Below are 17,148 nucleotides of genomic sequence, written 5' to 3'. Positions count from 1 at the left end.
AACAACAACAACAACAACAACAACGGGTTTCCAAGGCTATAAATCTTTATGGAAGCTGACTGCCTCATTTTTCTTGCACTGATCCGCTGGTGGGTTTGAACTGCCAACCTCTTGGTTAGCAGCCAAATGCCTTAACCACTGTGCCACCAGAGCTCCTTAAGCTGAAATTAGGTCAGTGTTATTTGATCCTGAAGTAACAAAAATAAAACCCCAAGTGAATACTGGCTTGGGATTTCATGTAAGTACTTAATTTCCTGAGAAAACAGTTTTTGAAGCTGAATAATTATTGTACTACTGAATAATTATGTTTTTCCTCTGTTTCCAGTCTTCTTATGCTTTAGAGACAAATGTTTCTAAAAAGATCTGATCAGTCAAAGAGGGAAAGAAAATAATGCACTATGTGTTCACAGTCCCTTCTCCAAAGCATATGGGACAAATATATTTTGGAACTCAAGATTTCTGGATTTTTAGAAAAATGGTACATTGTATTTGAGACAGTACTCTTTAATCAGACATACTAACATTTTTGCAGTGAAACGTATGAATAGTCACACCAAGTGGGGTTAAAAAAAAAAAACACAACTCATTGCCATTGAGTGGATTCAGACTCATAGCGACCCCCTTTGGGTTTTGGAGGTGGTAAATATTTACAGAAGTAGATTGCTCAGTCTTCCTTCCATGGAGGGGCTGGTGGGTTTGAACTGCCCAGCTTATGGTTAGCAATCAAATGCTTAGGCACTACACCACCAGAGCTCCTAAGTGGAACCTCACATCAGTTCTGGTAAGATTTTGTCTCCAATGGAGACTTAATATCAAACTTACAATAATGAAAAAGCTTTTTTTTCAAAGCTTTTCAAGTTTGGACTTGCAGTTAGATTGTGGGCCTGTACCTGCTTTTCTCTTGATTACTTTTACTTTATTTCTGAGTCTATTTTTACCAAGGAGGGGTCGCTGTGAGTTGGATCCAACTCAATAGCAAATAACAACAACAACAACAACATTTTTACCATATTATAAGGAAATTAAGAAACTGTGAAGGAATGAAGTCTTTGTTCACTATATGCACTCTAATGTTTGCTATTGGATGGATGTATGATTCGAGGATTAGCACCAGCATCCCCTGGAAGCAGCAGTCAGGACGTCAGACGACATATAGCACTGGGGAAATCAGCTGCAAAGGACCTTTCAAGTGCTGAAGAGCAGAGATGTCTCCTTGAGGACTAAGGTGCACCTGACACAAGCCATGGTATTTTCAATCGCCTCATATGCATGTGAGAGCTGGACAATGAATAAGGAAGACCGAAGAAGAATTGATGCTTTTGAGCTGTGGTGGAGAAGAATGCTAAAAGTACCGTGGACTATTGAAAGAACTAACAGGTCTGTCCTAGGGGAAGTGCAGCCGGAATGCTCCTTGGAGGCGAGAATGGCTAGACTTCGTCTCACTGGCTTTGGTCATATTGTCAGAAGAGACCATTCCTTGGAGAAAGATGTCATGCTTGGTAAGGTGGAGGGTCGACGAAAGAGGGGAAGGCCTACAACGAGATGGATTGACACCGTGGCAGCAGCGATGGGCTTAAGTGTAGCAGGGATCATGGAGCTGGTGCGGGATTGGGCCCTGTTTTGTTCCACTGTGCACAGGGTCTCTATGAGTCGGATACGACTCAACTGCGACACCTACCAACAACAACAACATCCCCTGGGGCTTGCTAACATGTGGATTCTCAGGCACATCCCAAACCTGCTGAGCCAGAATCTGTGAGATTATTTGCAGGTATCCAAACATTTGCCACATTCTTTGCTTTCTGATCATTCTTGAATCTTGTGTCTTTTATCTGGGTTCTCTCTTTTTTTTTCACCTGAGATCTTTGGAATTTCCTTCTAAGATTTTGTGACAAGCTCTCTCGTTTTTTGTCTGAAAAACTTTCCCATGTTCTAATATTCTGTTAAATCTTTCTGTTTTGTTTTATATTTTGAGTTCAATATTTTTTTTTTTATTTCTGGACATACTTAGTGTTTTTTATATGGATTTTCTTGATTGTTTTTACCTCAGTATTTTTCCTGCTCCTATTTTCAAGCTGTCTTCCTTATTGCTTTAAACATATTTTTGTGTTCTAAATTTGATCATTCCAGTATCTGAAGTGTTTGTCAGTCTGATTCTTCTGGCTGTCACTCACTGCACCTTGTTCCTGGGATTTTGTGTGTGTGAGGTGTGTGTGTGTGTGTGTGTGTGTGTGTGTGAATGAATGAATGAGTTGATTAAGTTTTAACTTTGATCTGCTTATTTTTCTCATCACTTGTATCTGTGGTGATTCTACTAGATCTGGATTATAGAAGAATTTCTTCAGAAAAATACCTAAGCTTGCTTCTGGTTGTTAGGAACCTGATGGTTGTGTGAATCTGTGCTGCAAGTTTGCATGAGTTTTGGTTGCTTGTGATGACTTCTCAGGGTTAGGTTTTTTTTTTCTTTTTTTTCCTTCTATCCATGGTCAAGATTTGAGGCAGGCAAGTATGCTGGCACTCATTTAGGAACATGCCCCTGTGAGTTGTCATTGGTGGCAGTGAAGATGGGGCGGATCCTCTCCAAGGCATCCTATCCTTGCCAGGCACTTTATTTGAAGGTTCCTGAACATTTGAGCAGTGCTTCTATATGGCTCCTTTGTGAGAATTTAAAAAGGCATTTCCTCTGGATAGGCTGTAGGCACACAGCTTGGTGAAGGGAACACAGGTTGGATTTCAGCAGGTTCCCTGTTGGCTGGGGTTCACCTGCTGGGCCTTCCACCAAAATCAAGTACTTGTGTGTGTGTGTATGTATATGTATATGTGTGTGTGTGTGTGTGTGTGCCGATATGCATACATAGAGGCAGATAGGCAGATGTGTATACACACAGATCCATTTACTTGTAATCACTTTGGAGTACTAGTCTAATTACGTTCTTATTAGCTCATTGCTGTGCTTAAAGAAGACATTTTATCCACTGTCTTTCATGGTTTTCAGCAGGAATGGAGGGCCAGATAGGTCACATGATAAATTGCTAAACACCACTCTCTTTTGCTCTTCTTTAGTTTCACCATTTATATATGTATCTTGAAACACTACATTGTTTAATTCTTGTCTGTTTTTAAACATTATATGAATTGAATAATTTTATGTAATCTTCTGCAACTTGGGTCTTGTCAAAATTTCTGCATCTTTTAGTTTATTTATATTTACTTTATGCTGATATCAGAATATACCACCATTGGTATAACTATTCCTATCCATTATTGATGGACTTTTGGGTTATTTCCAGTTTGTGTTATAATGAACAACACTACTAACTAAGAACCTTCTTGTACATGTGGTCTGGTGTATACATCCAGGATTTTTTCTAGAATCTATTCCTAGGGCTAGAGTTGCTGGCTCATTAAGTGAGCACATATTCAGCTTTACTAGGTCATTATAAATGGTTTTCCAAAGTGGTTGTGCCAAATTATACTCTCATTAGCAGTTTACGAGAGTTCTCATTGCTCAGAATTCTTTCCAATTCTTGATTTTGTCAGATTTTTAAATTCTTGCCTATTGGGTAAGTATGACTTAGTTGCTTCTTAGTTCAGTTGTTATAACTTGTTCTTTACAATTCAAATATCTATATACATGTATGTATTCATATATTTTTGTCCCATGATATGAAAGCTTATATAATTCTATAGCAGACCCAGAATAGAAGTTAGCCAAGGCAATATATATATATCACAATCTTTATGTTGCCACATTTGAGAATAGTGGTTGATTATAATGTTTATATAACCATGAACGCATACGTAGAATTAAATACTTTCAAGATGCCTTATAGTTTGTGTTTCATAGAAACCTCTGTGCACAGGTCAAGTAAATTGCTATTAAATTGCTCTTAAAGAAATTGAAGATTTATTGCTCTGCAACAACTATTTTAACTTCCTGTTCTGTAACAACCAGATGTAACACTTTTTATAAATTCTTTTCACAATAGTAATAAAAAATAAAATCAGCAAAAGCTTCTTTTGTAGTTTCGACGTGCCAGGCACTTACATGGCATACCTCCTGTCACTTAACCCTCCCAACAACTTTTGGAGCAGGTGCTATTCTTAATCCTCCTTCATGGAGGGTGAACTAGAGATAGGAGAGTTGAAGAGCCATGATGAAGGTCTCACAATTGTGTTCTCAATGGACCTTCTCCTCCTTTACTCTAAATACTAGTTGTCATAGAGTTCACTCAGCCTCATGGCAACTCCATGAGTGTCAGCGTAGAGCTGTGCTCTATAAGATTTTCAGTGACTGATTTTTTGGTGGTAGATCACCAGGTCTCTCTTCCAGGGTACCTCTGCTTAAGACTTGAACCACCAACCTTTTGGTTAACAGCATGCGTGTTGACTGGCTGCACCACCCAGGGACTTAATCTAAGTACCCCATTTTATTTCAGGAAGTATATTTAGATCTAGGAAACCTGATGTGTTTTAAATTAGGAGGCAGATAACACTTAGGGGAGGCAGAAACTCTGTTCAGAGAAAGCAGTGGTTTACTTATTCAATAAGAGTGCTAGGTAATCACCAGTCCTCAATTAGTATCACCACTCAATTAGCAATTTAATATATGTTTTATACATTAAGTTAGTTTCCAACTGATGTTAATTATCATGTCAAAATATGATAATTAAGCAGCATCACATTTGAGTTCAAACTAGCCTTGTAGACTTTGGAGCCATATGACACAGTGCCATGGTTCTCAAATTTGGCTGCACATTGCAATTACTGGAGGAGCTTTTGAAAATATTACTGCCTGGGTATCACTCTCAGAGCATTTGAAGTATCTGGTCTGGGTGCAGACTGGAGTGTCAAGAGTTTCAGCATTATCCCAAATTATTCTAATGTATGGCCAAAGCTGAGAACTACTTGTTAGCAGTTGATTATATGGGACCCCCCACTCAGACCTACTGGGTTCCCTCCTAACCTGTCACTCACTAATTGTATGACCTTAGGCAAGTTTCTCCATTCAGAGTGGCTTAATTTCTTCATCTGTAAAGTGAGGATGATGACAATAATTGTATCAACATCTCAGTGTGTGTTGTAAGGTTTAGAAGAGTGAGATACATGTAAAATGCTTAGAGAAAATGCCTGGCACAAAATAGATATTCAATAAATGTTGCCTATTTTAAATAGGAGGAGCTCTGGTAGCATAGTGCCTAAGGCACTTGACTGCTACCAGAAGGCTGGTGGTTCAAACCCACCAGCCACTTCTCGGAACGAAGGTTGGGCAATCTACTTCCGTAGTGATACTTCCTCAGAAACCCAAGGAGGGGTCACTATGAGTTGGGTCTGACTCGAAGGCACGTAACAACAACAACAACATTTTAAATAGACTACAGATTTTAAAAATCATTATTACTGTTGGGTGTTGTCTATCTCAAAGCATTTTGTGGGCAAAGAATTGAAATCAAACAGAGTTTTGCATAATACCAGCCAAGCTTCAATGTTTGTTTTGCTTTGTTTAGTTTTCTTATTCCACAGTTTTATTATAAAAGTTAGCCCTGATCACTCTCTGAATTTATAAGGTGACTGTTGGATTCCTTGAACATATTTGTTTCAAAAAGACTGTAGAAATTAAATCAAGGTATTTGCAGAGAAATGACTGACAACTTGTAGGTAGTCTAGAGAAAGTGCTCCCCATTGAAACAGAGACAAATGTAGATCGTTCAACTGGAAATGAACAGCTTTAGAATAATTTAACATATACTATTGTTGAAAATATTCCATATAGCAAAGAAAATATTCATTAATGCATATTATTTCTTTAAGTTGAACCAGTTTACATCCTTTTTCTATCTAAATGCTGTCTCTTACCCCCCAACTATTTCCTCATTTGTTTCTATCCTCTCTCACCCCATCCTTCTTCCTAGTCTCTCTTAGTCTGGAAGCTCCAATGAAACCTGCCCACCAGGCTGACCCTCCCGGTGTTCGAAATACCAGTGGCATAGCTTCCTGCATCACTGCAACGTGTAAGCCACCACAGTAAGATAAACTGACCGATGAGCAGTGCAGATCACCTACAAGAGACCTTAAATGTTTTTGTGTTCTTGCTTTTGAATATTTTAATTTCCTTCTCAAGTGGACAACAAAGCCATCATCAAGAGAGGTTGCATTTGTAAATCAAATTCTGCTTTCCTGCTGAAAGATTTGATAATTTCACTGCAACTGTATGCCCATTTCTGATTCATCTTCAACTGGCAGTGCCTCTTATATCAAGGCTTTTATTTGGTTTCTGTTCTCACTGATGTGCAAACACACTTTTAAATGAATTGGTTTTTAAAAGAAATATTTTAGTAACGTGAAGGAACTCTTTATAATGCAAATATTGTTTTGTTCAGGATTTTCTGGAGAAAACTGCTGTTTTCCTGTAAGCCTTTACCTCCCTGCTGGATGTGCTTTAATTAATTTATTTTTTACTGTGGGTGAAAGGGTAATTGTTTCTGATTATGTGTCTCAGTTTGGTCTCTCCAATTAGGTATCATTATCATTAAGACAGCTTCTTTCAGAAGTAAACCAGGGTCAGTGGCATCATGCTAATCAGGACATTTATGTTTAATTATTTTGTTTCTATTGTAAAAAGCTAGTTCAATTATTCATAAATCCATGCAGCCTTGTGCTTATGGATTTTATAGTCTAGATATAAATATAAAATCCATGAACATGTATATAGAGATCATGGGAGGTTGAACAGATGTAAGATGAAAGTGGGATCCAAATCAAGCTTGTTTCCATTTTGTCTTTTCTATTATCTACTCTGTATTTTCCTTTTCCTCCAAAACAGAATAGACTATATTTTCTATCATAAAAAATACACATTCATTTTTTTAAAAAAACATTAAAAGAAGGTATATAGTGATACTGCCTTGGAAACCCAAGGAGGTGTCGCTATGAGTTGGGTCTGATTAGGTGGCAAATAACAACAACAAATATAGAATAAAGGGAAAATTACTACCTAGAGGTACTAACTGTGGTTAACAATAATTTGTTACCTCAAAATGCATTAAAAGTCAAGAAATGTGTTGTTTTCACATAACAAGGGATACTTATTTTTGCCTCAGGCCAGTCCCTCACATGTCACATTGTGAGTACAGCAATTCTGAATGTCACCTCCAGGTGTAACAATGTCCTCAAGAATGAGAAGGGCATTTACCTTTCATGCTTCATGTTTACAAATGAGGAGACCTTTTCCAGAATCCCCTTAGAAAACTTCCTTGTAGAATCTCAATAGCCAGAATTCACTCATATTCCTGTTCTTTATCCAGTGAATGGTAAGAGAGAATAGAATTTCCATGATTTACATAGACCAGTGTTCCCAACTGGGGACCATTTTGCCCCAGGGAACATTTGGCCATGTCTAGAGACATCTGTGACACAGTTTTGGAATGATACTGTCATCAAGTGGGCAGAGGCCAGGGATATTGCTAAATATCCTTCACTGTACGGGGCAGCCCCCCCCCCCAAACAAACAAACAAAGATTTACCCCACCCCAAATATCAGTGGTGCTGAGATTGAGAAACCCTCACAGACTAATGAGGATCTTGCCCCTTGGAGCTGGGGGATAAGAGTTATTTTCTGCTGAGGACTGAGGACAGGTGATGTGGATGTTATAAGGACTGCCAAAGTACCCCTACAGCTGTGCTCCCCCAATTAAGCTTATCTGCTGAGTCACTCAGAAAGGGCAGTTCAAATTTGTGGGTTATAGGGTACTACTAAAAATAACCCAATACATCGAATTCCATGCTATTCTCTAATTCATCCAGGGCCTTTCTGTTTGCCAAACTTTCTACTGAAGACAGTTCTAATGAATTTATGCAGATGCTTATGAAAAGAAAGAGAGAGGGAAACCCTGTGTTGTTTGACTAGGAGCTGGAAGAAGTGTCCCATGGAAGAAATAGCCAAGCCAAGACAAGATTGTCTCTCAATCTCATACTTGAGGATTGGGAAAGTTTGAAAGATGAATGATGGTTGCAGTGGTGGAGGGGGGCATCACTCAAAGTTTATGGAGAAGGTTAGAAGTCGTCCTTGTATCTCCCAGCTTGTTCTTAGTTGCCGTTCAATCAATTCTGATTCATGGCCACCCCATGTTGACCTCTAGTGAAGCAGAATGAAAATCTAATTGTTGCCAGGGATGTGGAATTCTATTTTTCCTTACCACCAATTGGTTAAAGAATAGGCATGTGAGTGGATTACAATAGTCATGTGATGACATTCTAAGCTGTATAAGCATTTGTATTCGTTTCCTCTTAAAAACACAATGATTTTGGAATTAATAAAATTCTAGAATGCTCTGGATTAAGCAGTCAAGGGCCTAGAGTGGGTCCTAGTTCACCCATCAACTTTGAGAAGTTGAGGGTTTCTGGCCTTGGCTGGAACAGCTGTAAAATAAAGAGAGTGGATGATTGATTTATAAGATCTCAGAGGTCCGCAGTTCCACTCACCTCAGATTAAAAAAAAAATTATTTCTCATTTCAGGAGAACACATTATTTTGACAGTAGCTACAGTTAGCATTTGCTCATGCTCTTATTGTTTTTAGCAATCAATTGGAAATGCATCAGAGGTAGTCTCCCAGGCTTGATCTGGTCAAAGCTCATTTATTGATTTCTCTTTTGAAACTTGCACATGTATAAAAAAATAAAGAGACTAAAGTTAATTTTCACCAGCTCAGTGTATAGTTTTGTGGCTTCTTATCTCCCTGAAGCTGAAATTATTTTCAAATAATAAACTGTAAAAATCTTTAAAATACATGACTTAGTGGGAAGGCTTTCTGGAAAGAGATAACATATTTCTGTGCATGGCATTTAATCTTAACCCCCTGTCCACACCCCTAATTTGTTCCCAAGGGAAAATCCACCATGTAGGCAGCCCACCATCTTGGGCAACATTCCCTTCCTTGTTGGCATGGAAGTATAGTAATGACCTATGACGTGTTTTATTTGGGAATCACTTTCTTCCTCACAGAACGTAGTGGAGACTTGATTGAGAGTAATTATCTTTGCCATAGTAAGGCATGAAGATAGGGAATCAAGTAAACATAGGGAAGAGGAATTAAAATCTATCCAGTGCCTTCTGTATGCCAGCCACTTAGATATTTTATTTTAAGTCGTATTTAACCAGCTGCCATCCGGTTGATTCTGACTTTTGGTGACCCAATGTGTGTCGGAGCAGAGGCGAGTTCATGGAATGTTTAATGACTGATTTTTCTGAAGTAATTCACGAGACCTTTCTTCTGAGACCCCTTTGGCCAGATTTGAATGGCCAACTTTTCAGTTAGTAATTGAGCAATTAACCATTTGTGCCCCCTGGGGACTTGCAGTCATATTAGGATATTATAAGTTAATTTATGTGTGAGGAAATTGTTGCTTAGAGTAACTTGTCCAACATCTGCTGTTATGAATTGGCAGCTCAGGGGCTCCAACCCAAAGCTGGCTTTGCACATTTTGATCTTAGTCTAGAAGCACCAAGTACTTGGTCGCAAATCTGAGATAGGGGTCCCTGTCCAGAGACTTACTTGGCCTGTCGTTTCTCCAGCAAATATAGATTATTTCTAAGGGCATAGATGTTGGGGCTGTGCTTAACAGGAAGGGAATAAGCATCAGAAGGGTTAAAGTGACATCCATCAGAAAGACATTTGCTGATTTCTAGCATGTTGTCTTTGCTTCATCCCATGATACATGGGGAAGGTTTACCTTCTCTGTATGCCCTTACGTTTATCTTTTTCCCCTCTTCTTGCTTATAATGCCAAGGCTGTAGTGTTTATTTCTGCTCTTTCCCTTAGAGATACATTAAAACCAGTTTTAAAAAACAAAATTGGGAATAAAATATACTAAATGATTACTGTCTTAGAAAAGACTCCAATTAAGCTGTCTCTGCATCCCTAATCCCAACAGTGCTGTCCGATTTCTGCCTCCCACTCCCTCCTCGTGAAGATGCTGTAGAAGAAGTTTTATGAGAGTGTCTGGATTTCAGAGACATTTTGCTTCCATTGGTCTAAAGTCCTCAGAGTTTGACTCCTATAAGGTTGGATTTTGTTATTTTGAATTTGTGACAACCTGTTTCTGATTTAATGGAGTTCTTCGCTTTGCACTCTGCCTGCCTTCTGATGGCCAGAGGAAGGGGTGAGGGCATTTCCTTTTAGGCTGAACGTTTCTACTAGGTAACCTTGAAAATGTCTCCAGTGGTATTTTGACCGCTATTAAGGTCTTCTCTCTTCCTTCTTTGCTCCTGTTCCTTCTCTTTTCAACTTAACTGCATTTAATCAGAACAGATTCAATTCTTTTCTGGGCCCTATGCAGGAGAATTGTGCAACTGATTTGAGACATGTTTTTTGATGAAATAGCCAGTCTTGGACTTTCCCAAATGCTTCTGAATTCTCTGTCCCCCAAAATAATCTATACCCAAAACACTGGCAAGAGGCTCGCGGGCATGTTTCAAGGTATGCCCTGACATCCCTGAGGCTGACTAGTATCTTTGCAATTAAGTGGCAGAAAAATATTTTGTGAACTGGTATTTTTTAAAAACAGCACAAATCAATAAACATAAAATTTCTAATTGGAAGTTAAAAATAGTTTTGCTCTTGTTGGTTTCCAATCAGCCAGCCAAATTGTGTCTGAATAGTGGTGGCTAATGAAGAGGGTCCTCAAACAGTTCATTGTCCTGTTACTAAATACCTGTTATTATTGTTGTTGCTGACTTCTGTTGAGTTGGCCCTCGTGGCAACCCCCAACTCATGGTGACTCCATGCACAGCAGGATTGGACCATGGTGATCCATAGAGTTTTTGTTGCCCAATTTTTCAGAAGTCCTATATATTACACAGATAACACACACATTATATGTTTTTTTTGCCAGCCCCTCATGTATTCTTTTTCTAAGCATGCTATGCATGTTTATATATGTGGGTATATTATTTACATGGTGCATTTGTTTGCAACAAATATGGTAGATCACCATGCCTTTCTTCCAAGTCTGTCTATGCATGATAGCAAGCTTTTACTGCCAGACGGGTGGTGGCTGCACTGGAGGTACATCAGCTGAACCTGAACTCAGGTCCCACGTGGAAAGCAACGATTCTACCACTGAACCACCACTGACCCTACTAAAGACCTAAACCCAATATGTTTTCTCTGAAGGGTTTATTGCTGTCTCTGCTTAGGACCATAATGATAAAATGTTAGATTGGGAAGACTCATGGCATGTTGCTGTATTTTTTGTCTCCGTCATGAGATAAGGTAAAATACATTTTTAAGAATAAGAACTGCAGTGGAATACTATAAAGTCATAAAACATGAAAGAATTGTAGATGCCTACAACAACATAGATGAATCTTAATAATAATGACTGTTGTCGTTATGATAAACAGGATTCAGAAGAATACAAAGAGTGTGATGCCTTTTTCATAAAACTCAAAAGAATGCAAATTCCAACAATACACTGTATTTTTGTTTTTAGGAAGGAAATGATGAACACAAAATTACGGTTACAACGGGGTGGGTATGAGCAAAAGGTAAATATTGGAAATGTTCTAATTTTTTGACTAAGTCATTCTCTTTAAGTCGTTGGTTCATCGCTCTTCACTGTATTACTAGGTTTTGTAAAGGCTCATATAAGGACCAATGATAACAGTGCCTTATGGTTCTGGACAACCAGTTCTGATCATCCTAGGTTTTTGAAATAAATCACATGGACGAGTGCATCTATTCCGAATTTATGATTTAGATTTTCTGCCTTTCATGTTGTTCTTTGGATTTATAACCACGATCCTCAGAAAGCAAACAGGCTGTTGTTAGCTCCTGATGGCATATGAAGTCAGTAAAATCTTGGTACCACTCAGCTAAGTGGGAATGGGCAGTCCCGTAGAGAGGAACCGGATTCTGGAGGAGTTTGTGCTTTGGGTTGAGCGAAGAGAACACTGAAGTCTTTTTGAACCATCTCTTTTCTGCATTTGAGACAAGACTTCACCTTTTTTAAGTAAAGAGAACTGCTCCACCTTCTTTGCTACCTCAACTACCTTTGGTGGCAGGGTATTGATTAATAACATCAGTGGTCTTTGGGGCATGTTTTGTTTGTAAGAAATAAATGTGGGTGCTACTCATTTGAGTCAAAGCTGAAGCCTCAAGGTGTGATGTTCTCCTATTTCCTGTTGTCACCTAAATGTGTTTTTGAGTGTCCAGCTCCTTGATTCTGTAGCCTCTCTTGCTTCCTCCAGTTGCTGGCTGAGAGGTTATCTCAGCTCAACATTCATCACGTATTACTACATTACTATTAAGGCTTTGCTCTCCTTGGAAAACCAGGAGGGGGACTTTTGGTGGCTTAGTGCCTAAGGCACTTGACTGCTAACCAGAAAGCTGGCAGTTCAAACCCACCAGCCACTCTTCAGAAGGAAGGTTGGGCAATCTACTTCTGTAGTGATACTGCCTCGGAAACCCAAGGAGGGGTCACTATGAGTCGGGTCCAACTCAACGGCACACAACAACAACAACAACTCTAAAGAGGAGGAGGGAATGATCTCATTTAGTTATTTGACAGCACCACCATCATTTCTTGCCTGGATAATTGCAACAAGTGCTGCCAGATTTCCCTGCTCCCTCCATACACCCAGACTTCACCTTCCCAGTCCATTCCTGTCTTCAGCAAGTGTGATTTTTTGAAGGCTTAAATTAGACCAGACCACTCTCCTGCTTAAAAGCTTTTCAATGCTTTCCTGTTGCTCTAAGAATAATATCCATACTTTTGATCATGGCGTTGTTGGGGCTTTCCATGATCTGGCTCTTACCTGTGTTCCCCACCTCATCTTGTGCAGCTGTCCCCTTTGTTCACTGTGTTCTAGTCATCCTGACCTTCTTTCTGTTCCTCCACCCTCCAAGCTCATTCCCCACTCACAGCCTCCTTTGCTGTTCCCTCCATCAAGAATGCCCTACTCCAGATCTTTGCAAAGATGATAGCTTCCCATTGTTCACAACGGAATCTTCCTTGGCTACCTATTCTGGTTACCTAGTGCCGCTCTGACAAGAAACTACTACTACAAATGGGATGGCCTTAACAAATAGGAGTTTATTTTCTTACAGTTTGGAGGCTTTAAGTCCAAGTTCAAAGTGCCAGGCTTTAGGGGCTGGATGAAAGCCCCTCAGCCTTGGGGTCCAGCTCTGTCTCTTGCTCCTAGCCCACTGGAGCTAGAGGCATTTCTTCACTCAGACAGCTGCTGGCTGCTGAGGCTGAGAAGCCCAAGGTTGACAAGTAAAAAGGCACAGTCCCGATGTTACCAAACCACACGGCAGGCCATTAACTTAAGTCCATTGTAAGTCCCAAGGTTGACAGAGCATAGCAGGCTGCTGAGCAACGACATAGCTACATGCAGGGTCCAAGCGTGCCACAGGCTAGAGACCATTCCCCAAGGCTTCTGCTTATATACAGGAAGCAGACCACATTCCCTAAGGCAGCTACTCAGCTGCTCACAGTAGATTCCACCATGGAGTTCATTTCTATTCTCATCACGGGGAATACTACATCCAGCTGCCCAGCCACTCAACCAGGCCCAGCCAAGTTGACACACAAGCTGAACTACCACACTACCCTATCTAAAGTAACTTGTTATTCAGCCTCACTTCCAGGAACACTGTCTTATTTTCTGACTGCCTTTGAGTTGATTCCAACTGATGGTGACCCTAGGTGTATCAGAGTAAAACTGTGCTCCCCAGGGTTTTCAGTGGCTCAATTTGTGGAAGGTAGATCACCAGGCCTTCCTTCTGCAGCACCTCTGGGTGAACTCAGACCTGCAGCCTTTTGGTTAGCATCTGAGTGTGTTAACTGTTTGCATCACTCAAGGACACCACTAACTCATTACACCTTTGGATTATCTTCCCTGCACTTACCACTCTCTGAAATTTATTCTTGTTATGTGTGTACATGTGGTTGCCCCAGTTAGGATTAATTTCTACGAGGGGAACAGGAATAGTGCCTGGAACAGTGCCTGGCATATAGAAAGCCTTCAGGAAATGAGAGCAGGACTGAGGATGGAAACTCACTGCTATGTATGGCCTGTCACATACAGAACCAGATTAGATTGCTTCCAATGAGTTTCCAATGAACATAACGGAAATGTTCCCATTTCTCTGCAGTAATCATCACAGAGGATGGAAAATAAGTGCACACAGCCAGAACAGATCTTAATAATGGCCTGTTACCCACTAGGGTACATTTAAATACATAGTGCCAAAAGAATTAGGGCAATGTCAGATGATCTAAGCTTATAGTCCTAATCATTTTGACCATTTGAGAAATAATTATTTAATTACTTATTATTTATTATTTATTTGCATTAGTTTTCTGATGATCAGAGTTGGGCTAATTATTCTACACTGTCTTTCCTGTTTGGAATATGAAGATTATGTGCTCTATCAAATTTTATTTATTTTCTTAGCTGAGAAATCACTGTTGAATTTAAAAACTACTTGCTTGGCCATGTTTTCTATGTCATTTGATGAAAATTTGTTCTGTGGAAAAATAATATTTGCTAGAAGCAGATAATTTAAATTACCACTTGCATTTGTCATATGCAAGCAAGTACTTTTAGTTTCCTTAAAGGGTCATTTCTGACACAGAGCAGGATGAGGAAGAAGATTCTCTTTGCCCCTCTCTGCCTCCCCGCAAGGTCGGTTCTGGCATTTCCTGTTTGTCAGCAGCACACCATGCAGTTTGGGATCAGAGCCTCCTAGTTTTTTTGAACAACCTTCTTTTACCCTTTACCCAGTGTCTCCCTATACTAGTGAACCAACTCCCATGTGGGCTGACCAGAAATAAGACAGGGAACAGCTTTATAGTTCGTTGTTAGTTTTATGAGGGATATATAAGAAGCCAGGAAAATACTGCACATCAAATTATATTGATAAGCAAAATTCTTTAAAAGCCTTCAATAGTGGCTAAACATAAAACCTGAATCCCTTCAGATTTATTAAAGTGCCTTCATATTTCTTTTATACGATTGGTCCTTGTCAGAGAATATTAATAGTTTGTTTTTTATAGGCAGTTCTCCTTTAAATGATCGGAGTCACACAAGGACCACTGAAAAAGTAGGCCCTCTTAGGACGAGTTGCCATTGAGTGGATTCCAACTCATGGTGACCCTATGTGTGTCCGAGTAGCACTGTGCTTCATAGGGTTTCAAATGGCTAATTTTCAGAAGTAGATTTCCAGGCTTTTTTTCCAAGACATCCTTGGGTGGACTCGAACCTCCAGATATTCAGTTAGCAGCTGAGCTCACTATCACTGTACCACCAAGGGACTCTGGTCTTCCCCTAGGTCTTGACTTAGGTTCGAAACTCGGCACCTTCAGTGATTTCTACTAGACAAACATACCCCTCTTACTGAGCATTTGTGAGTGTGGTGAACTTCACGGAGACTTGGGGAGAGGGAGCACTATGGGTTTATCCTATAATAGAGCAAGGCCATCAAGTTGCACATTGTTGTTGTTAGGTACCATCCAGTTGATTCTGACTCATAGCGACCCTACCTACAATAGCAAGAAACACTGCCCTGTCCTGCTTCATCCTCACAATCTTTGCTGTATTTGAGCCCATCGTTGTAGCCACAGTGTCAACCGTCTCCTTGAGGGTCTTCCCTTTCTTCTCTGACCCTCCACTTCACTGAGCATCATATCCTCCCTCAGGGACTGCTCCCTTCTAACACACTGGGCAATACTAAAATTAATGCTTCCAGCTACCTGTCATAGGGAGGGGAAGTCCCACTGGCCGGTTCCTCACCAGTCCACCCTTCCCGTGCCGTCTCTCAGGCTCCTGACCTATCCCTCTCCCTTGCTTGCCTTTTACAAAGAGCCTTGGGGCATTCTCTCCTGTTGTGTGACCCTCTTCCTAGGTCACACTCCTGACCATCTTAGGTGAATCCCTCCCTGAGAAGAGCTCTGGTACTTCTACTAAGGACACACTTTTCCCATCTTTACTTGAGGAAAGGATCAGGCACCCTTAGATTTTTTTTTTTTTTCAGTTTTAAAAAACTGTAATAAAATATGCACAGCACAGAATTTACTGTCTTAACCCTTCCACACTCACAGTGTTGTGCAACCATCACCACTATCAGTTTCTGAAATGTTTTCTTCCCCTAATAGACATTCTGTACTCATTAAGCAATAACCCTCATTCCCTCCTCATCCCAGCCCATGGTAACCACTAATCTACTTTCTACGTCTGTGTATCTGTCTATTCTAGATATTTCATATAAATGGGATCATGCAATATTTGTCCTTTTGTGTCTCACTTATTTTTCTTAGCATAATGTTTTCAAGGTTTATCCATGCTGTAGCATGTATTAGAACACCATTGCTTTTTTATGACTGAATAATATTCCATCCACATTTTATTTAACCATTCATCTGTTGATGGGCACTTAGGTTGTTTCTTCCTTTTGGTTTTTGTGAGTAATGCTGCAGTGAATGATGGTGTACAAGTATCTGTATGATTCCTTTCTTTCAGATCTTTGGGTGTATATATACCCAGGAGTAGAATTGCTGCATTGGATAGTAATTCTATGTTTAACTTTTTTGAGGAACCAACAAACCATTTCACATTCCCACCAACAGTGTTTGAGGGTTGCAATTTCTCCATTTCCTCACCAACACTTGTTTTGCATTTTGCTGATAATAGCTGTCCTAGTGGACAGGCAACCTTTGATTTTGTGGAATGCAGCATGATGAACAGTGTAAGCAGGACACACCAAGGAGAGGGGACCTGGACCAGATTCCTTAACCCTGTTAGACCATGCTTAACTCATCCTTAAATAAAGGAAGCCAGATAAGCTGAGCTACAGGCTTCTTTTTGGCTCTAAAATACTGTGATTTTCATCTTATCTGAAGTTGGCTTTGAGAATAATGATCCTTTTTAAATGTTTTGGAATCTACATGGTTCAACAGTATCTGCCCAGGAATCTTCTCACTCTATTTTACTTTAGAGAGAATGTAAATAGTTTGCCTGCTCTTGACTGTGAAATTGGCCTAAGCAAGCAGGACAGGGAAGCCATGAAGGAAAGAGAAGTTGGGGTGTGGAAGGAGGCCAAACCAGTTAATAAACAGTTTGCTGTAGGGCCCTGTTCTCAGATATA

Source organism: Orycteropus afer, unplaced genomic scaffold (genome assembly GCF_000298275.1).
Source record: "Orycteropus afer afer isolate SDZICR_OR568_19922 unplaced genomic scaffold, OryAfe1.0 scaffold00079, whole genome shotgun sequence".
Lineage (NCBI taxonomy): Eukaryota > Metazoa > Chordata > Mammalia > Tubulidentata > Orycteropodidae > Orycteropus > Orycteropus afer.
The sequence above is the reverse complement of the archived record's forward strand: the minus strand, read 5'-3'. Positions refer to the sequence as shown.